We start from the raw sequence: 22,365 nt of genomic DNA, 5'->3' as shown, positions 1-22,365 counted from the left end.
GCTAGTTAATTGTTGACATAACGGCCGCACATTCACTTTCTTTATTAACTTTACCCCTTTTCAAAATTAATTTCCAACAGTTTCATTTGCATTTTTCCATTGATTCAGATGTAACCCTTTCCTCCCTCTTTACCGACAGATTAACTTCGGTGACGATTGCTTTTCCCAAATTCCATTAGGTACACGTGGTTTAATTTTTCACTGTCATTAAGGTCGATAAGTGAGGGGGAGGTTACAAGATGACATACTGGCTTTCTTTTGAAGTCCATTTGTGTACATTGATCAGCCAGAACATTATACAAGTACTACCTTCTAGTACACGGTATGTCTACCTTTGGCACGGATAATAGCGACGACGCCTTGTGGAATGGAAGAAATGACGCCTTCGTAGGTCGCTGGAGGGAGTGGGCACCACGTCTGCACACACAAGTCGCCTAATTCCCGTAAATTCCTGAGGGGGGGCGATGAGCTCTTACGCCACTTCCAGTAACATCCCAAATGTGTTCGATCGGGTTCAGCCTTGGCTAACTGGGGGGCCAGCACATGAAGTGCTCCTCAAACCACTCCGTCATACTCCTGGCCTTTTGACGTGGCACATTATCTTGTTGAAACATGCCACTGACGTCGGGATACAGGAGTGAACGCGGTCTGCAATCAGTGTATGATACTCCTTGCCCGTCATGGAGCCTTGCATGAGCTGCACTAGGCCCCCACGTGCAAGTTCCCCAGGGCATAGTGGAGACACCGCCAGCTTGTCTCCGTACCGCCGCGCAGGTGATGTTCCTCTGAAAGACGATGGTTTCGCGCTCTCCCGTCGGCATTATGAAGGAAGTAACAGGATTCATCAGCCCATGCAACGCTTGTAAGTTTGTTACTTTGATTTTGCTATGTAAGCGTTACTGCTAGCCAATAAAAGCGGGTTAAAAGCTGTGAGCTGTCTGGGGAAGTTAATCTTGCATTACTAAGCAACTGTTTCATCAGGTATCTAGTCTAGGTTTAGCAAATTCCCAAACAGACTAACATTAATTATAATCTTTTAATAGTCACACAACAACCGGTAATATATATATATATATATATATATATATATATATATATATATATATATATATATATATATAAAAGAGAATTTAAATAAAAAGAAAGAAATCAGTTTATATTTCGAAATTTATGTTAAGATTGATCATTGAAATTTCAGCCTATTACACTTGATTCCTAACTAAACTGGTGCCTTATTTAGGATTGTGAAAATGTGAGATTGCAATCTTACGGAACACATCAAATATGGAGCCAAGATTGGGAGACTGCATACAACACTGCATTCATAAAACAACACACAAAGAACGTTGAAACGTATGCAAGAGAAAGTTAACCACTACCAATAGATTCAAATTGTCACCCAAAGAAATTACGTTCGTAGCACAATCCTGTCCGTCATGAAATTACCACACACTGGTATACTAAATTCATACTAACTCTCTGTGAAATCTTCCCAAAAAGAATAGCTGAGGGCTACTTTGATGATTACACCACATGCTTCACGTGGTCAACTTGGTTTACACAAAGCGTATAACTCCACAATAATTTTGATAATTAAAATAAATTAGATCAAAAGCAATTTCCAAAAGAAAAACCTCGAATTGGTTACTAACGTCTTACTGTTAACCTGACGGGTCAAACAGTTATATAAGCACGTGGTACTGGTCTCGCAAAGTACACCCCACGTGGGTTGAACATAAAGAAAAGTTGCTATATTGAAAATATTGTCAAGACGAGACGTTATAATCACACAAGCATTCGCATTTAAGATTGATCTTAGTTAGAGTTACTGATCAACACGTGGTTCCACTTTACTCACAAAGTAGTGACAAAGCAACTACCGGAAAATAATCTGAACTTCACACGAGAATTATACTCCGCTGCAATTTAAGATAACATTAGATATTTTAGAGCTAAACCCGAAATAAAGGTGTTTAAATTTTCAGTTAGGCTGAAGTTAACAAATCCATTGTCCTACGGACTTAGCAGACACGCGCTTAGCCGGAGATCTTACCACTTCAGACGCTCGCCACGGACAGACTGACCTGCGCTACTACCGAGCGTGCTTCCTGAGGGTGGCTCACAAATACAAACGGAAGTGGCCAGAGGGGCAGCTTCCTATACCAACATGACAACGGACGGACAGGACCAAACTAAGGATAGAAACCTCTTTGCTTTTAGAAAGCGTAGCTACCTGTTCCGACGTTGGTCCTACTGTTCTCTAGCAGACAGCCTTGTCTGCTACCCTCAAGCATGCAACTAGAAATACATTTGCTCATTCATCCTCTCACACAGAAGGGAAGGGGGATGACAGTATCTTATCATATACAGTATATAAAAGAAAACGGATGTAGGTTCCGTATGAGACTGTGTGACATGAATTACATATAAACTGTGTTTTAAAGTGTAGTAGTGTGACAGATCGTTCTTGTTTATGTGTAAAAGTAACACGTTCCACTACTCAGTCTCCTCCCAGATAGTCAGAAACGCCACAGTAAATTTAGAAGAGGAATTTATGCCGTAATGACAACAGATTTAAGAAATTAAACATGAAAGGAATCCAACAGAGACCTTTCACGCTCTGCCGCTGCGCCAACGTCCAGTGCCGATAGTCACGGGCCCATTTCAGTTGTAGTTGGCGACGTCGTGGTGTCAACATTGGCACGTGCGCGGGTCATCGCATGCAGAGGCCCATCATTAGGGGTGTTATGTGCACTGTGTGTCCAGAAACACTTGTACTCAGCCCAGGATTGAAGTCTGATTCAACTTCCATCACGGTTCGCCAACTGTCCTGTTCACCAGTCTACCCAACCTACGATCACCGACATCTGTAACGAGGAATAGCCACCCAACCCCACGGTGTCTGGGCGTGGTTTCACTTGGTTACGCCGCGTATTGAAGACACTCCTCAAGTGCCCGACAGGTCGTGTAGCTTCCGAAGTGCTTGTGCCGAGCTTCTGGACCATCACAATATGCTCGTCGTCAAACTCACATACGAGGTTTTTTTTTTTTTAAGTAAGGCCGGTATTACACTATCAAATTTCTTTGTCAAAGATTTGATCAAAGATGTGATCCAATATTCCGTCCAATATATTTGACAAAGATCTTTGACGTAGCGCTACAAGGGGTATTACACTGTCATCAAATTTTTCGTCAAAGTTCAAGATGGCTGACAACAACTTGTTATTAACCGCAGCAGTTCTACGTACTCCAATTGCATTGTGTGCACATGCGAGAAAGAAGTGGGGGGGAAAAATGGAACCATACATACGAGGTTGACAGTCTTAAAAGTCCTGGGATTACAACTTGATAATAAATTCAGTTGGGAGGAGCACACCACAGAACTGCAGAAACGCCTTAACAAATCTGTATTTGCAGTTCGAGTGTTAGCAGACATAGGCAACATAAAAATGAAAAAGCTTGCATACTTTCATTCCATAATGTCATATGGGATAATATTTTGGGGTAAATCTTGAAGTCAAACAAAAGTTTTCAAGGTCCAAAAGCGTGTAATACGTATTATTTGTGGAGTAAATTCACGGACTTCCTGCAGAAACCTCTTCAAAGAACTGGGTATACTAACTACTGCCTCTCAGTATATTTATTTCTTAATAAAATTTGTCGTCAATAATATATCTCTTTTTCCAACAAACAACTCAATTCATACATACAATACCAGGAACAAAAATGATCTGCACAAGGACTTAAAAGCACTTACTTTAGTTCAAAAAGGGGTCCACTACTCAGGAACACTCATCTTCAATAATTTGCCAGGAAACATAAAAAATTTAGTTAGAAATAAAGATCAGTTTAAAAGGAGCCTGAAAGACTTACTACTGGCCAACTGCTTCTACTCCATTGGCGAAATTTTTAATAGAAACAAATGATGTATTGTATTTATTCATACTATTAGTATTTTTATTTCAGCTTAATAAAAATCGACATGTTCCACATCCATGAGGATCTCATCAGCATGGATCTATGGAACGAAAAACTAATCTAATCTGGGTGAAGCCATGGGTTTTACGACGACACGATAAAAGCATTCAACAAAACTTGTTACGTGAGCTTACAGTGGAAGACGTCGTCGTACATCAATTACCTAAGAATGGATGAGCATACATTTCTGTATGTGCTCAATGAAGCGTATCCTCATATCACAAAGCACAATTTTCACTTAAGAACTGCTACATCTTCAGAAGACAGGCTCACTATAACACTCCGATTACTTGCTACAGGAGAGGGTTATGTTAGGTTAGGTTAGGTTAGGTCAGGTTAGGTCTCCAATCTTCTTAATCTATTTTTGTATTCAGGGTGCCTCACGTTGTAAAGCGCCTCATCAGCTTCAGACATCTCTATTAATTCTGTAGTTGTCGGCACACACCAATTGCATTTACCGGCAATGGTTATAAAAATACTACAGACGACAGAACGCTGCAGCGATGCTAGCGCTCCGCGTGATAACATATCGAATTGCAGTGAACAGAAGACAAGCGATTTCTTTGATCAAATATACGGCCTCGGCCTCGATTTGATCAAATATTGGACGACATTTGTCAAAGATCCCTATTACACTATCAAATATCTTTGACAAAGATATTGGACAAAGAAATTTGATAGTGTAATACCGGCCTAAGGGCCGTTCGCGCTTATAGTCCCGTAGTTCGCGCGGACGCCGCAACAAGCCACCACGCCACTTGGCGGCATCCTTCCCGTTCACACTGATGCAAATTGCAGCTGTGTAGCTGACGTGTACGCATCGCTGTCCTACCTTATAATGTTTACGATTATTGAATCGCCCGCCGCGTGTGAGATACGGTCAGCGATACGTTTTTTGACCGCGAGAAGCCTATCAGCTGCAGAAATTCATCGTCAGTTAACAGAAGTTTTTGGAGTGAATGCAATGAGTGAAGGTAAAGTGCGTCAATGGGTTACAGAGTTTAAAAATGGCCGTCAAAACGCCCATGACGAAGAACGCTCAGGCCGGCCCTCTGTGATCACTGATGATTTGGTGGCTGCAATCGAAACAGATTCGTGAGGACAAAAGATTCACAATTTCCACTCTTTCTTTGGAATTTCTGCAAGTTTCAAGACCAGTTTTGTACAAAATTGTGTCTGAAAACCTAAATTTTAAGAAACTGTGTTCTCGGTGGGTACCTAGACTCCTCACAGAGGACCACAAAGGGAAGAGATTTGCCACTTCATTGGGCTTTTTGATTCGTTACGAGGAAGGATAGTCAAATTGTCACTGGAGATTAAACATGGGTATCCCATATCACTCCCGAAAGCAAGCGACAATCGATGGAATGGCGACACACAACCTCACCCGTCAAGGTCAAAGCCAAACAGACGCTGTCAAAGCGCAAAATTATGACAACTGTGTTCTGGGACCGGCGCAGTGTTTTGCTTGTGGACTTTATGCCACGAGGAACGACAATCAACCCAGATGCCTACTGTGCAACTCTAAAGAAGCTCCGCAAAGCAATTCAAAACAAAAGGCGCGGCATGCTGACAAAAGGAGTTTTGCTCCTGCACGATAACGCTAGGGTTCACACCTCTCAAAAGACTCGGGATTTGATTGATTCTTTTGGCTGGGAAGTTTTGGACCATGCACCATACAGCCCCGACCTTGTTCCTAGCGATTTTCACCTTTCCCGGTACCTGAAACACCATCTTGGCGGGCAGCGCTTCAATGACGACGATGAAGTGAAAGCGGCCGTGAACTCTTGGCTGTCGGAGCAGGCGGCCGAATTCTTTGAAGAGGGAATTAAAAACTTTGTTGTACGGTATGACAAGTGCTTAAATGAACAAGGCAACTATGTAGAAAAATAGGTAAAAGTGTGTAGAATCAGAAAATAAAAGTTTTTTACAAAAGTATTTGTATCTTTTTTTCAAAATAAAAACGGCCCTTACTTAAAAAACAACCCTCGTAGATCGTGCGCCTTCCCCGTTCAACCCACTAACAGCACACTCACAGATGCTCCATGCAACGTGCGTGTGTCTGACTAGCAGTCGTTCCTCGCCAGGTGACGGTGCTGTCGCCTTGATGGGTTTATATCGATAGTGGATCGGAGGTCATAATGTTCTGGCTGATCAGCGAATTGAGAAACTCTTAAAAACCCGCCCTTAATTGTACGGTTTGTTGTAATAAAATGAACGGAAACACAATATTTGTGATTAAAGGATTGCGTTTTGCGAAAGTATGCCGTTTCAAGGCAATGGCACTTTGGGGATTCATCAAAAACGGGTTCTTCTTGATAAAATTAATTGTAATTAAACAAAATATCTGTGACTGCAGCTCTTAGGAGACGGTAAGCCGCGAAGTATGGTTGCAAGTTATTCACGGTAGGTATAGCGTAACGAGCAGGGACGCAGAACTGTGGATAAGAGCTGAAGAGTTTCTGGTGCGCATCTCACTGGATCCAAACATCTTTTTTACGAGTACTAAAATTTGGGTTTTCTGATTATTTTATTAGTTCAATAGAACTCCAGTCTGTAGTATTCGGTGTTATGCAAATACACTCCTGGAAATGGAAAAAAGAACACATTGACACCGGTGTGTCAGACCCACCATACTTGCTCCGGACACTGCGAGAGGGCTGTACAAGCAATGATCACACGCACGGCACAGCGGACACACCAGGAACCGCGGTGTTGGCCGTCGAATGGCGCTAGCTGCGCAGCATTTGTGCACCGCCGCCGTCAGTGTCAGCCAGTTTGCCGTGGCATACGGAGCTCCATCGCAGTCTTTAACACTGGTAGCATGGCGCGACAGCGTGGACGTGAACCGTATGTGCAGTTGACGGACTTTGAGCGAGGGCGTATAGTGGGCATGCGGGAGGCCGGGTGGACGTACCGCCGAATTGCTCAACACGTGGGGCGTGAGGTCTCCACAGTACATCGATGTTGTCGCCAGTGGTCGGCGGAAGGTGCACGTGCCCGTCGACCTGGGACCGGACCGCAGCGACGCACGGATGCACGCCAAGACCGTAGGATCCTACGCAGTGCCGTAGGGGACCGCAACGCCACTTCCCAGCAAATTAGGGACACTGTTGCTCCTGGGGTGTCGGCGAGGACCATTCGCAGCCGTCTCCATGAAGCGGGGCTACGGTCCCGCACACCGTTAGGCCGTCTTCCGCTCACGCCCCAACATCGTGCAGCCCGCCTCCAGTGGTGTCGCGACAGGCGTGAATGGAGGGACGAATGGAGACGTGTCGTCTTCAGCGATGAGAGTCTCTTCTGCCTTGGTGCCAATGATGGTCGTATGCGTGTTTGGCGCCGTGCAGGTGAGCGCCACAATCAGGACTGCATACGACCGAGGCACCCAGGGCCAACACCCGGCATCATGGTGTGGGGAGCGATCTCCTACACTGGCCGTACACCACTGGTGATCGTCGAGGGGACACTGAATAGTGCACGGTACATCCAAACCGTCATCGAACCCATCGTTCTACCATTCCTAGACCGGCAAGGGAACTTGCTGTTCCAACAGGACAATGCACGTCCGCATGTATCCCGTGCCACCCAACGTGCTCTAGAAGGTGTAAGTCAACTACCCTGGCCAGCAAGAACTCCGGATCTGTCCCCCATTGAGCATGTTTGGGACTGGATGAAGCGTCGTCTCACGCGGTCTGCACGTCCAGCACGAACGCTGGTCCAACTGAGGCGCCAGGTGGAAATGGCATGGCAAGCCGTTCCACAGGACTACATCCAGCATCTCTACGATCGTCTCCATGGGAGAATAGCAGCCTGCATTGCTGCGAAAGGTGGATATACACTGTACTAGTGCCGACATTGTGCATGCTCTGTTGCCTGTGTCTATGTGCCTGTGGTTCTGTCAGTGTGATCATGTGATGTATCTGACCCCAGGAATGTGTCAATAAAGTTTCCCCTTCCTGGGACAATGAATTCACGGTGTTCTTATTTCAATTTCCAGGAGTGTATAAGTGCGCTCTTTCTGAGGAAACGATTTGTTCGATTAACTTTATCTACAAGACAGCATGCAGTAAAATATTTTGTACTTCCTTATTTTGTGTTTTGAATTTCACATGATGTAATGAACCTGCTGCTGGATAGGAGCAGTGATCAAGTAAGAATGACCTTAGGATTTTACTAAAAAGTGAGAATGATGAAATAGTTTTTAAATAATGTGGAGAATTATTGTAGATTTGTGTCGCACTGTTTGCAATGGGACTTTTATACCCCAGTATCCCTATTGAATGTATGTAGTACTTTCCTTTATGCCTTTTAACATGTTCGTGGATATTGAAGTTTTTGTTTACGCATGCTACAAAATGATTCACATGTGGACAAGGGAGGTATTGTGCGACTTATTAGAGCTAATGTGGGAATTTTACGCCGGTCCATTTCGTATAAAGAGTGATTAGCAAGCCGGGTACAGCTGACAACTGTCAGCGGAACGCGCAGCGTCGCAGATGCCGTATTGAGGCACAAATACAGTGCGTACAAATCGCATCGTTTCTGAACGTTCAGCAGCACGATGTACTCTGCGCGCTCAACGTTGACGTTCGAAATCACGCTTCATGTACCGACAGCTTTGCTTTTTTTTCTGTATTGTTGTTTCATCCCCTCTCGCTCAACATGGGCGGGGTGTGGGCTGTCAGCGGTACACTTCTCCGCTCTTCAGCCAAGCAAATTAAAAAGCAATAAATAAATTGCAACGAGAAAGACAAACAAAATTTGGAAATGTTTTCTGTTTGACATTAAAAACCAAAGACAGACAGTTAAAAAACGGAAACATATACATTTTAAACACACATCGCAGTAAGGTGAAAGTTATTCTGATAAAAACACCGAACCACTGCACTTTCATTTAAAATGAGAGAGACCTGCATTAGGGTGAGAGGTAATGCCGGAGATGAAAGTATGTTGCACAGGGCTGAGGGGTGTGAGTAGAAAGATAGGGGTCTGTTAGGAAACTAGGGACATGAGATATTATAGCTGAGATAGACAGTGGGAAATGCAGTCCGTGGGATAGAAGGAGGATGAGGAGTAGTGTGTTGTGTGGTTGGACAGTGGTTGTAAAAGGAAAGGGAAGAAAATGATGGAAAGGATGGAGGTGCCCTGACATGGAGTGGGATAGACGGGGAAAAGTTAAATTTGGTAGGAGGGATAAATATCGGGGCAGATCTCACTGGCGGTGAGAGAGACTTGGTTAAAGTTGGGTTGCAATGGGATATGGATACTGTGCCGGCGCAGGGACAGAGGGACATGTTTTTGAAGGCGCGGCAGAATATCAGGTTGATGATCAAAGGGGAGACAATGTGGTGATTGGAATCTTGCTTGCGGACAATATAGGAGATTCGAAAGTTTTGGTATGGGTGAGGAGGGGTGAGAATTTGATGAGATGATAGAGGATCGAGTTGGGGTTGGGGGCAAGACAGCTTTACTACCAGCCAAGTACCGGCGGTGATCGGTCACACCTACCCTCCAGCGGGTCCAGAGAGGAAGCTAGCGCAAGTAGGATCGGTACCAGCAAAAATATCATGCACTCACGGCACGCATAGCTCGATGATATTTGGACCAACATAGAAAGAGCTACTGCAGTGTAGTACAGAAGGTACATCTACGTCTACATCTACATGACTACTCTGCAATTCACATTTAACTGCTTGGCAGAGGGTTCACCGAACCACAATCATACTATCTCTCTACCATTCCACTCCTGAACAGCGCGCGGGAAAAATGAGCACCTAAACCTTTCTGTTCGAGTTGTGATTTCTCTTATTTTATTTTGATGATCATTGCTACCTATGTAGGTTGGGCTCAACAAAATATGTCCGCATTCTGAAGAGAAAGTTGGTGACTGAAACTTCGTAAATAGATCTCGCCGCGACGGAAAACGTCTTTGCTTTAATGACTTCCATCCCAACTCGCGTATCATATCTGCCACTCTCTCCCCCCTATTACGTGATAATACAAAACGAGCTGCCCTTTTTTGCACCCTTTCGATGTCCTCCGTCAGTCCCACCTGGTAAGGATCCCACACCGCGCAGCATTATTCTAACAGAGGACGAACGAGTGTAGTGTAAGCTGTCTCTTTAGTGGACTTGTTGCATCTTCTAAGTGTCCTGCCAATGAAACGCAACCTTTGGCTCGCCTTCCCCACAATATTATCTATGTGGTCTTTCCAACTGAAGTTGTTCGTAATTTTAACACCCAGGTACTTAGTTGACTTGACAGCCTCGAGAATTGTACTATTTATCGAGTAATCGAATTCCAACGCATTTCTTTTGGAATTCATGTGGATCGCCTCACACTTTTCGTTATTTAGCGTCAGCTGCCACCTGCCACACCATACAGCACTCTTTTCTAAATCGCTTTGCAACTGATACTGGTCTTCGGATGACCTTACTAGACGGTAAATTACAGCATCATCTGCGAACAACCTAAGAGAACTGCTCAGATTGTCATCCAGGTCATTTATATAGATCAGGAACAGCAGAGGTCCCAGGACGCTTCCCTGGGGAACACCTGATATCACTTCAGTTTTACTCGATGATTTGCCATCTATTACTACGGTTTGCGACCTTCCTGACAGGAAATCACGAATCCAGTCGCACAACTGAGACGATACCCCATAGGCCCGCAGCTTGATTAGAAGTCGCTTGTCAGGAACGGTGTCAAAAGCTTTTCGGAAATCTAGAAATACGGAATCAACTTGAGATCCCCTGTCGATAGCGGCCATTACTTCGTGCGAATAAAGAGCTAGCTGCGTTGCACAAGAACGATGTTTTCTGAAACCATGCTGATTACGTATCAATAGATCGTTCCCTTCGAGGTGATTCATAATGTTTGAATACAGTATATGCTCCAAAACCCTACTGCAAACCGACGTCAATGATATAGGTCTGTAGTTCGATGGATTACTCCTACTACCCTTCTTAAACACTGGTGCGACCTGCGCAATTTTCCAATCTGTAGGTACAGATCTATCCGTGAGCGAGCGGTTGTATATGATTGCTAAGCAGGGAGCTATTGTATCAGCGTAATCTGAAAGGAAGGAATACTAAATGAGACCAAGGGAACGACACTTTTATTCAAAGACAGCTAGTGGAAAAATGCCTTTATCGGAACCCAAAAAAAGGCGAGTACGCTCATGTTTAAGAGGGGTACCAACGGCCTCATTGTGGCTTAGAAATTCTCCCAAAAATTTTGGCTCTCTTCTCTTCACCTCCTACTCACACAAGCTCCCCAAACTGTAGCTGGCTCACACACATCAGTCCATCGCTGTAAGCCCTTCATGCCCACCCACTCCAACTTGTCCATTCTCACTCACTTCCACTGTCTCCTTCTGATTATGCCTGTAGACTGGCACTGTCTCATTGACGCTTTTCCTAGCACTATTCTGCTACTGTCGCGTATGCTCCACTGCCACTGTGTCCCTCTCTCACACTGCCGTTGTTTCCTTCGCTCTTTCAATACCACAAGCACTGTCTACTATCGTCCAGTATTTATTACTTTCCTGTGTCTTTCCCACTGCCACTATCTCCTATCTCAGCACAAAAAAGTACGAATATGTTCACAAGCCAAGATTTTTGGGGAAGTTTTTAAAGGCGCTGAGGAAAGAGACAGCTGGTACCTCACTTAAACAGCAGTATATTTGTGTGCTGTGATAGAGTTTTTCCAGTGGTTCCCCTCTTTTTGCTACCACATCAGGGCATACCACTCATATGAAAATAGCTTTATGAGTTCATAGAATTTTGATAGTTTACTTACACGAAATTGAAAAAAAAAGCCAAAGTAATTTTACATCCCGGATACAATTTTTACGTGCAAAAAATTTTTGCATGTACTTCACCACTACAACATAGAGTTCCCAGAGCCATTCTGATGATAACATCATATTTCTCCGTGCTACGTCACTTTATGAACACCAGATTTTACGTGCGTATTTTACGTGCAGAAGGAGGATAATTTTGAATCTCTGTATCTCGGAAACGAGTGAAGACGTCGAGAAAATGTTCAAGATTGTTCGAGGTCGGGATGTTAGGAATATATATTGTAAAAATTACTCCCATCTGCTGTGCACAGCCGTCTTGGTACCTGCGGTTCGCTTTTGATACCCAGAAACCAGGTTTTTGGGGTGTTTGTCGATAATGGTTAAAGATTTTTGAATACGGGAAGATGGCTCTTCTAGATATCCCTAGACATAGAGAATAACGTTCAGTTTGAACAATTTGCTGCGGTTATTTGTAGATTACGCCTCACGCCCGAGTTTATGTGCGTATTTTACTTATACGTGTGTGGTAACTTGGAATATCTGTATCACGGAAACAGCTAAAGATATCAATAAAATTCACAAGGTTGTGTTGTTCGGAATCGGGATCTTAGGAATGAATCGTAAAAATTTCGGCCATTTCCTGTGCGTAGTCGTCTTAGAATCCGTGGGTCGGTTTTGTACGAAAAATGGGAAAAAATACTTTTTTGGGCTTTCCTAAGGAACAGCACATGAAATAACGGTTTCTTCATAAGCCCTTTGAGGCCCACCGTAGACCACATCAAATGAAAAAAAAAATCAACTATTTTGCTCCATTTGCCGAAGCAAGAGGAAGTGTGTAGTCTTCATTGATTGATTGGGTTGTGGCACTAAGCCGATCCTTCCGGTGGGTATACAAGAAGTCCTTACCCAAGGGCTGTTCGTAATACTTGATCCTTTCTGTTATCAGTAGAATCCGAGGTATTAGCCACGGAAGAGTCACGTTTTTTGTGTGTGGCGCTTAGAAACATATTAGGCAGCGCACGCAATTACACGCATACCAATAATGACACTGAAGTCACCGCTATTAATGGGGCGTGTTTTTTAAGTAAGGTCCGTTTTGTTGTAGACACTAGTAGTTCACGCACATACCGCAACGAGCGCGTGCGTCGTGTACCGGCATGCCTCGGGAACAACTGCGCTCAGCTTCAGCTCTGTAGCTAACCTGTATGGTTCTGTCCTGTGCTTTCAAAATGTTTAAAGCTATCAGCTCGCCCGCCGCGTGTGAGGTTCGCTCAGTGATACGGTTTTTGTCATCGGGGAACCTGTCTGCTGCAGTAATTCATCGACAGATTTACGATGTGTACGGTGATACTGTTATGAGTGAAAATAAAGTGCGTAAGTGGGTACGAGAATTCAAAGATGGCCGTGACAACGTCCATGATGAGGACTGCTCCATTCGCCCTTCTTTGATTAAAGATGATTTGGTGGCTTCAGTTAAAGTGAGGATTCGTGAGAACAGGCGCTTCACAATAACAGGTCTCTCAAACTAATTTCATGACTTGTCAATGTCAGTGGTTCACAACATTGTTTCTGAACACCAAAAGTTTGGGAAACTGTGCTCCCATTGGGTCCCGAAACTTCTAACAGAGGACCACAAAAACCAAAGATTTGAGTGTGCGATGAAGTTCTTGACCCGTTATCATGAAGAAGGTGACGGCTTCTTGAGTCAAACCGTAAATGGAGACGAAACATGAGTTTCGCATATCACGCCCGAATCGAAGCAACAGAGCAGACACACACTCTCGCCTGTAAAGGTGATGGCCAAACAGACCCTGTTCCAGCACCAAATCATAGCTTCAGTGTTTTGGGATAGGCATGGTGTTTTGTTGGTCGACTTCATGCAATGAGGAACCATTAGCAATGCAGAGGCATACTGCCAAACCCTAAGAAAGCTATGCAGAGCGATTCAAAACAAAAGACACGGCATGCTGACAAAGGGAATTGTCCTTCTCCATGACAATGCAAGACCTCACACTGCGGGTTAGACCCACGGTTTATTGGACAGTTTTGGCTGGGAAGTTTTATACCACCCACCCTACAGTACTGATCTTGCGCCGAGCAGTTACCATCTGTTGCTCCACCTCAAACCACACCTCAGTGGCCACCGTTACAGTGATGACGACGACGTGAAAACAGCAGTGAACTCATGGTTATCGGAGCAGGCGGCTAGTTTTTATGAAGAGGGTATTTTAAATTTGGTTGAGAGGTATGATACGTGTCTGAACAAACGTGGTAACTATGTCGAAAAATAGAGTGAAGTATGTACTTTCTGAAAATAAATTTACTTTTTAGAAATAACCTTCCGTTGCGTACTTATGTTCAAAAGGGCCTTACTTAAAAAAACACATTATGATCCTCATGACAATAGAAGAGGCGGGATGTGGTACTTAAGAGGGTGTGTTATCACCAAGGATGGAAATATGTGCTCTACAAAGCTCTCTGATGCTGGCCACATGGTTGGTAAGGAGTTCTCGTGGTAGGGAGTTTCATTCCTTAGGAGTGTGGTTGATAACTCCTGGATGGTCGTTGGTGCATGTCGACGTTGTGCAACACTTCTCCTCAACCCATTACACGGGTGACAGAAGCCGGAGGAACGGGTAGGCCGGTCCTTTCATAGAATATCATCTCGTTCCAAGAGCTCCTCGACCTGCATAGTTTGATGCGGTCGCGCAGTGTCTTGTAAAAAATTAAGTCAGGTCCGAAGCACACCTGAAAAGACGCTCATAGGGAAGAAGTATATCGTGATAATAACGTTGATCGATAAGTGTACCGAGTTCAGAAATCTGGAGTACGGTGCACCTGTGCTATCCCACTCCTCAACACCTGGACCACAATGCTGGGCGTACCCTCATATGGCTTGAGGCTGGAACACGAAACACCTGGAAACAATGTTGAACACGATCGTTTTGGTGGTCCAGGTGTTATGGTACAACGCTCAACCACACATAGCGCTTATCGCTCAGAACTACCTGCATGATGCTGAGGTACTCCTGTGGCTAGCAAGATACCCATATCTGTTCCACTTCCCGACACAATATTGGTAGAATCAGCTCGGACATTAATTTCGTCGTCCTAGTGGCGGTGTTAAGGTTATAAATGAATAGTTGTGGGCCAGCTTGCCTCAAGTGAGGATACGCTTCCAACACAATTAGTGTTTGCATTCAGGCCAGAAGGTGTGCAATATCATATTGATAGTAGGATCGTACTGTCGAGTTCTTTGGCAGTATGACTCTATATTATGAAATAAAATGACATATCTTTTCAACTCGTAATGTTTCATTCTGATTCATCCTCCTCATCTCTTGTCAGGTATTATATGTAAATGCAGAATAAATCTGTTAGAGTCGCATACTGCCTATACAAGGCTTTTGGCGTATGTAGTCCATTCATATCCTAAATATCGATGTATGTACACGATGCGTATGTGTGTGTGTCTGTGTGTCTGTCCCACATCTTTCCATAAATCACTGGACCGATTAAAACCCGGTACACATATCTCTTAGTGTCAGGCAATAATCACAGTGTGGGTAAGAACCACATACATATCATAGTGTAGGAGATATGACGCCATAAACAATGACATGCGTGAAAAACTGCCGCATCATACATGACGCTTAAAGGTATCACTTCTGTGTGTGTGTGTGTGTGTGTGTGTGAAATCTAACAGTTCATCAGTCGCTGAGCTTATGGACTACTTAACCTAAATTATCCTAAGGACAAACACGCACATACATGTCCGAGGGATGACTCGAAGCTCCACCGGGACCAGCCGGACATTCCATGACTGCAGCGCCCTCAGACCGTGCGGCTAATCCCGCGCGGCTATCACTTCTGTGCCAGGAAATGTATTCGCAATGAATTTCGAAGGCAGTATCCACATATACCGCTATATGCACGTAGAAAAGTATATCATGGTACCACACATAAACACTGATTTGCGTCAAAAACTGTCGCACAGCGCATGTTTAAACTGATTACTTCTTTTTTACTAACTCTATTCGCACCAGATTTTTGAGACAATATCCACAAAGGCCGCTGAATGTACCTGAAAAATTATATCATCGTAAGACGTATAGTTCAAGAGGTATGACGCCATAAACACTGAGATGCGTGAAAAAATTCCGCATCGTGCACGAAGGTTTAATACTTTATTCTTCACTACTAAGACGCTCCTACTGTCGGGTCAGTTTAAGGAAATCACTGACACCTGGCAGCGCTTTTGACAGCTTTCAAGTGTGCAGTCCAAACGGCTGTAAGCGAAAACGATAGCCGTCTATACAGATACAAAGAGGCTTTGCCATAGTGACGTTTACAAAACCACCTTGTAGACGCGCAAAGCAGCTGTGCCCAGAGTAGAGAAACTGTCCAGGATCATGTTTCTGAACTTGGACACGGTGCTTATACATTTGTACATTACGCATATTTCTTTGTGCAACTGTTTCATAATTTCAAAGGTGTTTTCACGAATTTATGCAAATGAAATTTTTTCGACACTTCACTAGAAACATAGTTCATTTTTAGAGTTCTGTACCTAAATCGGTAGAAACGTAACCCTTATAGGAATACTTCGCTATCCGTGTATCTCTCTGTCAGTCCGAATGTTAAGAACCCTTTTCATCAGGAATGGGTCGGCTGAAGTTTATGCCACATACTGAGGCCTAGGGCTCCTCGGCGGCGTGAAAAATGGAAGATTCGAAGTCAATGCAACCAAAAGATACGGCCATTTATGTCTATTATTATTATTATACTCGAAAACTCACTCATCAAAGCCTATAGCGTACTTCTCGTAGGTCTAGAATCATAGCATTTGGCAAGACGCCGGGTTTCACTGTAAAAGTAAACGAAAAGAATCCGAAAATTGTCACTTTATGATTATATCGCACGAAAAAAATTCTCGTTTGTTATCTGACTCATTGTCTGTCTGTCCGACTGTTAAGTCCTTTTTTCTGAAGAAGGAGTAGACGCATCAAGTTGAAATTTATGGCACATGCCAAGGTCTAGAATTCCTTGTCGGTGCAATAGACATAAGCTTCTAAGTTAATGCTGCCAAAGGATACGGCCATTTACGTCACATAATTTGATACTCTAAAACTCAATCAGAAGCTATAGGATACCTCCCGTTGACGTAGAATAATGAAATTTGTCAAGAAGCAAGGTTTGACAGTACAAGTGAAGAAAAAAACAGGAAACTGTTAATGTGTCCTTATATCACATCAAAAAAAAAAAAATTACTTTCTTCATTTGTTAATCGACGTCAAACTTATAATTAAAACATTATCGGAACTCCTTTAACCCCTGGGACCGGTATCTTGTCAATGTCGATAATAGACAAAAGTGGTAGAGATTCTCGGTTCCCGGATTGGCTGGCCTACTCGCACCTGGCCGGAATTTTATTTTCTTTTCGAATAGAAAATTGGCAAAATGAATTCCTTGGCTATGCCGCGTTTATGAGCTAGCTATGAAATATTTACGCAAAGTTTATATAAAAATATGAATGCAGCAACGTGACCCTTATAAAAGCGAGTGTATACGAAATTTTGTTTCCCTATCCATTTTTAAATGTTTCCGCATGCTTCTTCACAGAGGGAAAACGAAATAATATGCAGAAAGATGTATCAGTTGATTGTGCTTCATGGCAATACAGATTGCAAAAGCGTGGAACACGACTGTTGCTCTAGGAACGGAATGTCCCTTCTCGCTTCCCCCCTTTCCCCCTTATCCCTTTCTACTCTTTGTTAGTATTGAAATATAAGTCGTGGCATTAAAGAGACAGGTAGTATCCACTGTTTCACTCTGACGAGCAGTTCAATCGAGAGATGCAAAGCAATATGTGCAGGAATTAAGTGGCCTACGCTATACAGCTTCTGTCATTTTTTTAAAATACTGGCGCAAAGCAACGGAGATGCATTTTTAAAGTCGTTATCCACTACCCTTAATAACGTATGCATATCGCACGAAAGGCTACATTCTATAACTGCTGCACTGATATTGGGAGAAAATTAATCACAAAACATTCACAGTTTCCCTTAACTCGCAATTCCGCGCCAAAACAAAACTGTGATTGATATGCTACCGAATGCCAGGCTGTTTTTGAAAGCTTGATGAATCAACAGGCAGTGGGAGTACGAATCGCAGTAAGCCAATAACCAGTTTATAAATAACTATGAACTTCTCCTGTGATCACTCAAGGCCCGCCCTCCAACCCCTCCCCCCTCTGCACCCCCTCCCCCTCAACACCAAACACACATACACACACACATACATACACACACACACACACACACACACACACACAAACGTCCCGCTTTCTAGTGGATACATGTGTTCGAAGCCTGAGTCGTTCCATCTACGTCTACATCCACAACTATACTCTGCAAACACTGCGAAGTGCATCGCAGAGGGTGCTTCCAATAAGTACTAGTTATTAGGGGCTCTTCCCGTTCCATTCACGTATGGAGAACTGGAAGAATGACTGTTCAAATACCCTTGAGCGTCCTGTAATTATTCTAATTTTGTCCTCAGGATCCCTAAGGGAGCTATAGGTAGGGGGCTGTAGTATATTTCTAGGGTCATCATTTAAAACGGCTTCTTGAAAATTTGTAAGTAGGCTTTCTGGCGACAGTTTACGCCTATCTTCGAAAGTCTTCAATATCTGTGTGACACTTTCTCACGATTAAACAAACCTGTAACCATTCGTGCTGCCCTTTCCTGCATACGTTCAATATCTGCTGTTGGTTCTATTTGATACGGTCATACACTTGAGCAGTATTCTAGAATGGGTAGCACTAGTGATTTTTAAGCAGTCCCCTCTGTATACAGACTGTTTTTTCCCAGTATTCTACCGGTTTCTACCAATGAACCGAAGTCTACCGCGCGCATTATTTATGACTGAGCCATTAGATTTCAAATCCCTACTGTTACACCCAGGTATTCGTATGTGTCATTGATATTATAGTCATAGGACACTACGATTTTTTGTTTGCTCAAGTGCACATTGCTGAACATTTAATGAAAATTTCCAGTTTGTGCACTGCTTTGAAGTCTTATCAAAATCTGGCTAAAAACTTATGCAGCTTCTGTCAGACCGTACTTTATTATAGACAACGGCATTATCTGCATGCGGCTTACGTGTGTCTTACATGTGTCTTACGTGAACGTATTTCTCACTGTCTGTGTTTTACGAGAAGCGAAAGAAGATACTGGTTTGCAAAGAGACTGTGGAATCTAGCAAGGTTAATAACTTGGCACCAGTCGACAAGCCCTCCTAAAGGATGGTCTAGAGAATGGACACGTTTACAAGTCTACAAATTTGTTGTCATCAATAACGTGTTACGTGTGTTACGGTAGGAAAGCAGACGTACAATCGTTATAAGACGGCGTATGACTAACTTTACAATTCTAAGAGTGGGATGTGACGGGGTGAGACTGCCTTGGAGCAGAGGCCGGCCGGTGTGACCGAGCGGTTCTAGGCGCTTCAGTCTGGAACCGCGCGACCGCTACGGTCGCAGGTTCGAATCTTGCCTCGGGCATGGATGTGTGTGATGTTCTTAGGTTAGTTAGGTTTAAGTAGTTCTAAGTTCTAGGGGACTGATGACCTCAGATGTTAAGTTCCATAGTGCTCAGAGCCATTTGAACCATTTTTTGGAGCAGGGCTACGTGAATAGTTCTGTTGCAGTAGGTCAACATTTTTCGAACTGTGCCAAACAGACTAGCTGCCCTTCCAAACAGACAAATGCCGAGGCAGATACAAGAGGTAAGTATGTTGCTCCTCGTAGAGGCCCCTATAGCTACCAGCTGCAGTCATGAACCGTCATCAGCAACGGCAATTTTCGTCCAAAACAACCTCACAGACAACCACGTAACTGAAACTTCCTGGCAGATTAAAACTGTGTGCCGGACCGAGACTCGAACTCGGGACCTTTTCCATTCGCGGACAAGTGCTCTACCATCTGAGCTACCCAAGCACGACTCACGACACGCCCTCACAGCTTCAGTTCTTCCAGTACCCCGTCTTCTACCTTCCAAACTTCACAGAAGCTCTTCTGCGAACTTTGCAGAACTAACACTCCTGGAAGAAAGGATACTGCGGAGATATGGCTTAGCCACAGCCTGGGGGACGTTTCCAGAATGAGATTTTCACTCTGCAGCGGAGTGTGCACTTATATGAAACTTCCTGTCAGATTAAAACTGTGTGCCGGACCGAGACTCGAACTCGGGACCTTTGCCTTTCACGGGCACAGTTTTAATCTTCCAGGAAGTTTCATATCAGCGCATACTCCGCTTCAGAGTGAAAATCTCATTCTGGAAACGTTCCCCAGGCTGTGGCTAAGCCATGTCTGAGCAATGTCCTTTCTTCCAGGAGTGCTAGTTCTGCAAAGTTCGCAGAAGAGCTTCTGTGAAGTTTGGAAGGCAGGAGACGAGGTACCGGCAGAACTGTAGCTGTGAGGGCGGGTCGTGAGTCGTGCTTGGGTAGCTCAGATAGTAGAGCTCTTTCCCGCGAAAGGAAAGGGTCCCGAGTTCGAGTCTCGGTCCGGCACACAGTTTTAATTTGCCAGGAAGTTTCATATCATCGCACACTCCGCTGCAGAGTGAAAATCTCATTCTGGAACCACGTAACTGATCTCCACCATGGACTCTAACAGGGCAGTTGCAAACTAAGGTGACTATTCGATAGCCGGCCGGAGTGGCCGAGCGGTTAAAGGCGCTACAGTCTGGAACCGCACGACCGCTGCGGCCGCAGGTTCGAATCCTGCCTCGGGCGTGGATGTGTGTGATGTCCTTAGGTTAGTTATGTTTAAGTAGTTCTAGGGGACTTATGACCACAGCAGTTGAGTCCCATAGTGCTCAGAGCCATTTGAACCATTTTTTTTGGACTATTCGATAGCAATTGAGCTCTGCATGAGACTAAAAGGAAGCACAAAATGGCTAAGGAAGAGTGGCTAGAGAAATATGTAACTATGTACACTATCCACTCACATTAATGTGACCATCTGTTAAAGACCTGAATGAAAACCTTCTGTAGCGTGGACCTCTGTGAGACATGCAGGAAGAGTCGGTGAGGTTCTGGAAGCTATCAAGTCCAGTGCTATGACCAGGTGCGCGAGTTTCCCGGTTGAGGATGCATGGCACGAACAGCCTAGTCAACTTGTTCCCATAGATTGTCGATTGAGTTTAAATTCAGGGAATCTGAAGACCAGTAGAGTACGGTAATCTCATCCTGGTGCTCGTCGGACGACACACGTCCACTGCGAGCTGCGTGACCCGTTGCGTTGTCCTGCTGGTAGATGCCATCGTGACGAGGAAAAACTAATTGCATGGAAGGGTAGACAGGGTCCCCAGGGTTAGATCCATGCTGGTATTGATCCATTGTGCCTTCCAGAATGTCGAGATCACCCAGGGAATGCCACTAAAGTATTCCCCAGATCATAACGCTTTCTTGATTGCTGCAGGGAGTTTAGTTTCTGACGTTTGACAACGTACACGCCAACAGCCATCTGTCCGACGGAGCAGAAAACGTGATTCATCTGAAGAGGCCACCTGCGACCACTCAGTGGAAGTCCAGGTGCAGCACTGGCGTGCTAAAGGCCTGGCCAGACAGAATGCGGCCTGGCCGTCCGGGCTGTGGCCTTGAACCGCAGCCGGCAGGCCGCACTGTTGAATCGCTCGTTACTGTATGGCGGCGGACACACAGAGTGCGGCTTTGACACACCGGCATGCGGCCTGCCGCACCGGCCTCTGCCGGGTTGTCACAGATTACAGATTCGCCGCAAGCCGGAGTGGCTGCTTGCCTCTGTTGGCGCACTCAACTGCTCTGCTGTCACACTGGAAGCAGCGGCGTGAGGCGGTTTTTGTCTTGCAGCTCGTAGTGCATGCATCATAGACACAGAAAGACTTACAGAGGAGGTGAGAGAATACAACTTATTGTATGATACACGCGATCCTGATTTGGAGGTAGAATACCTTTGCCCTCGATATACTCTTGATAGAAAGCTGAATTCTTAGAAATAGTGTTGTCACTGTGACGTCCATAACTTCCATTATCAACTACTGCAAACTTCGTAGTATGGATCAACGATCGCCAGAGAACTAGCTAAAAGAACTGTTCGCAACATAAGTACTGGGATCCACTATCCTTCGGGCATTTTAACATGATAGGCGTTCCGTCTATGCTTCCAAGGCAGTCCGGAAACCCCCAAAGTTCTAGAAATCCTTCTTCACATTTCTTCCACATCTCTGTTGTAGGAGTGCGTAAATACTTGGGCTGTAGAACAGTCCATACTGCCTGGCACACTTATTTCACAATATCTGAGACTGTTGAATGTCCTAACCGAAAAGAAAAAGCTACGGTCTAGTGACTGTCGCCTGTAGTCAAGTATCAGGGAAAGATTAAAATCTGTTATGCCGATAGAACGAATGGATAAGTTAACGACCAAAGATATGTTTGTTTAAATTCAATGACAATGTTATGAATACCATGAAACAAAACAAACTATTAAGTAGAAAGTTCTCTCTAATGGGACATAAGGAACTAGATGTTACTACCG

The sequence above is a fragment of the Schistocerca nitens genome, chromosome 7, assembly GCF_023898315.1.
Source record: "Schistocerca nitens isolate TAMUIC-IGC-003100 chromosome 7, iqSchNite1.1, whole genome shotgun sequence".
Taxonomy (NCBI): Eukaryota; Metazoa; Arthropoda; class Insecta; order Orthoptera; family Acrididae; genus Schistocerca; species Schistocerca nitens.
This window is presented reverse-complemented; position numbering follows the sequence as displayed.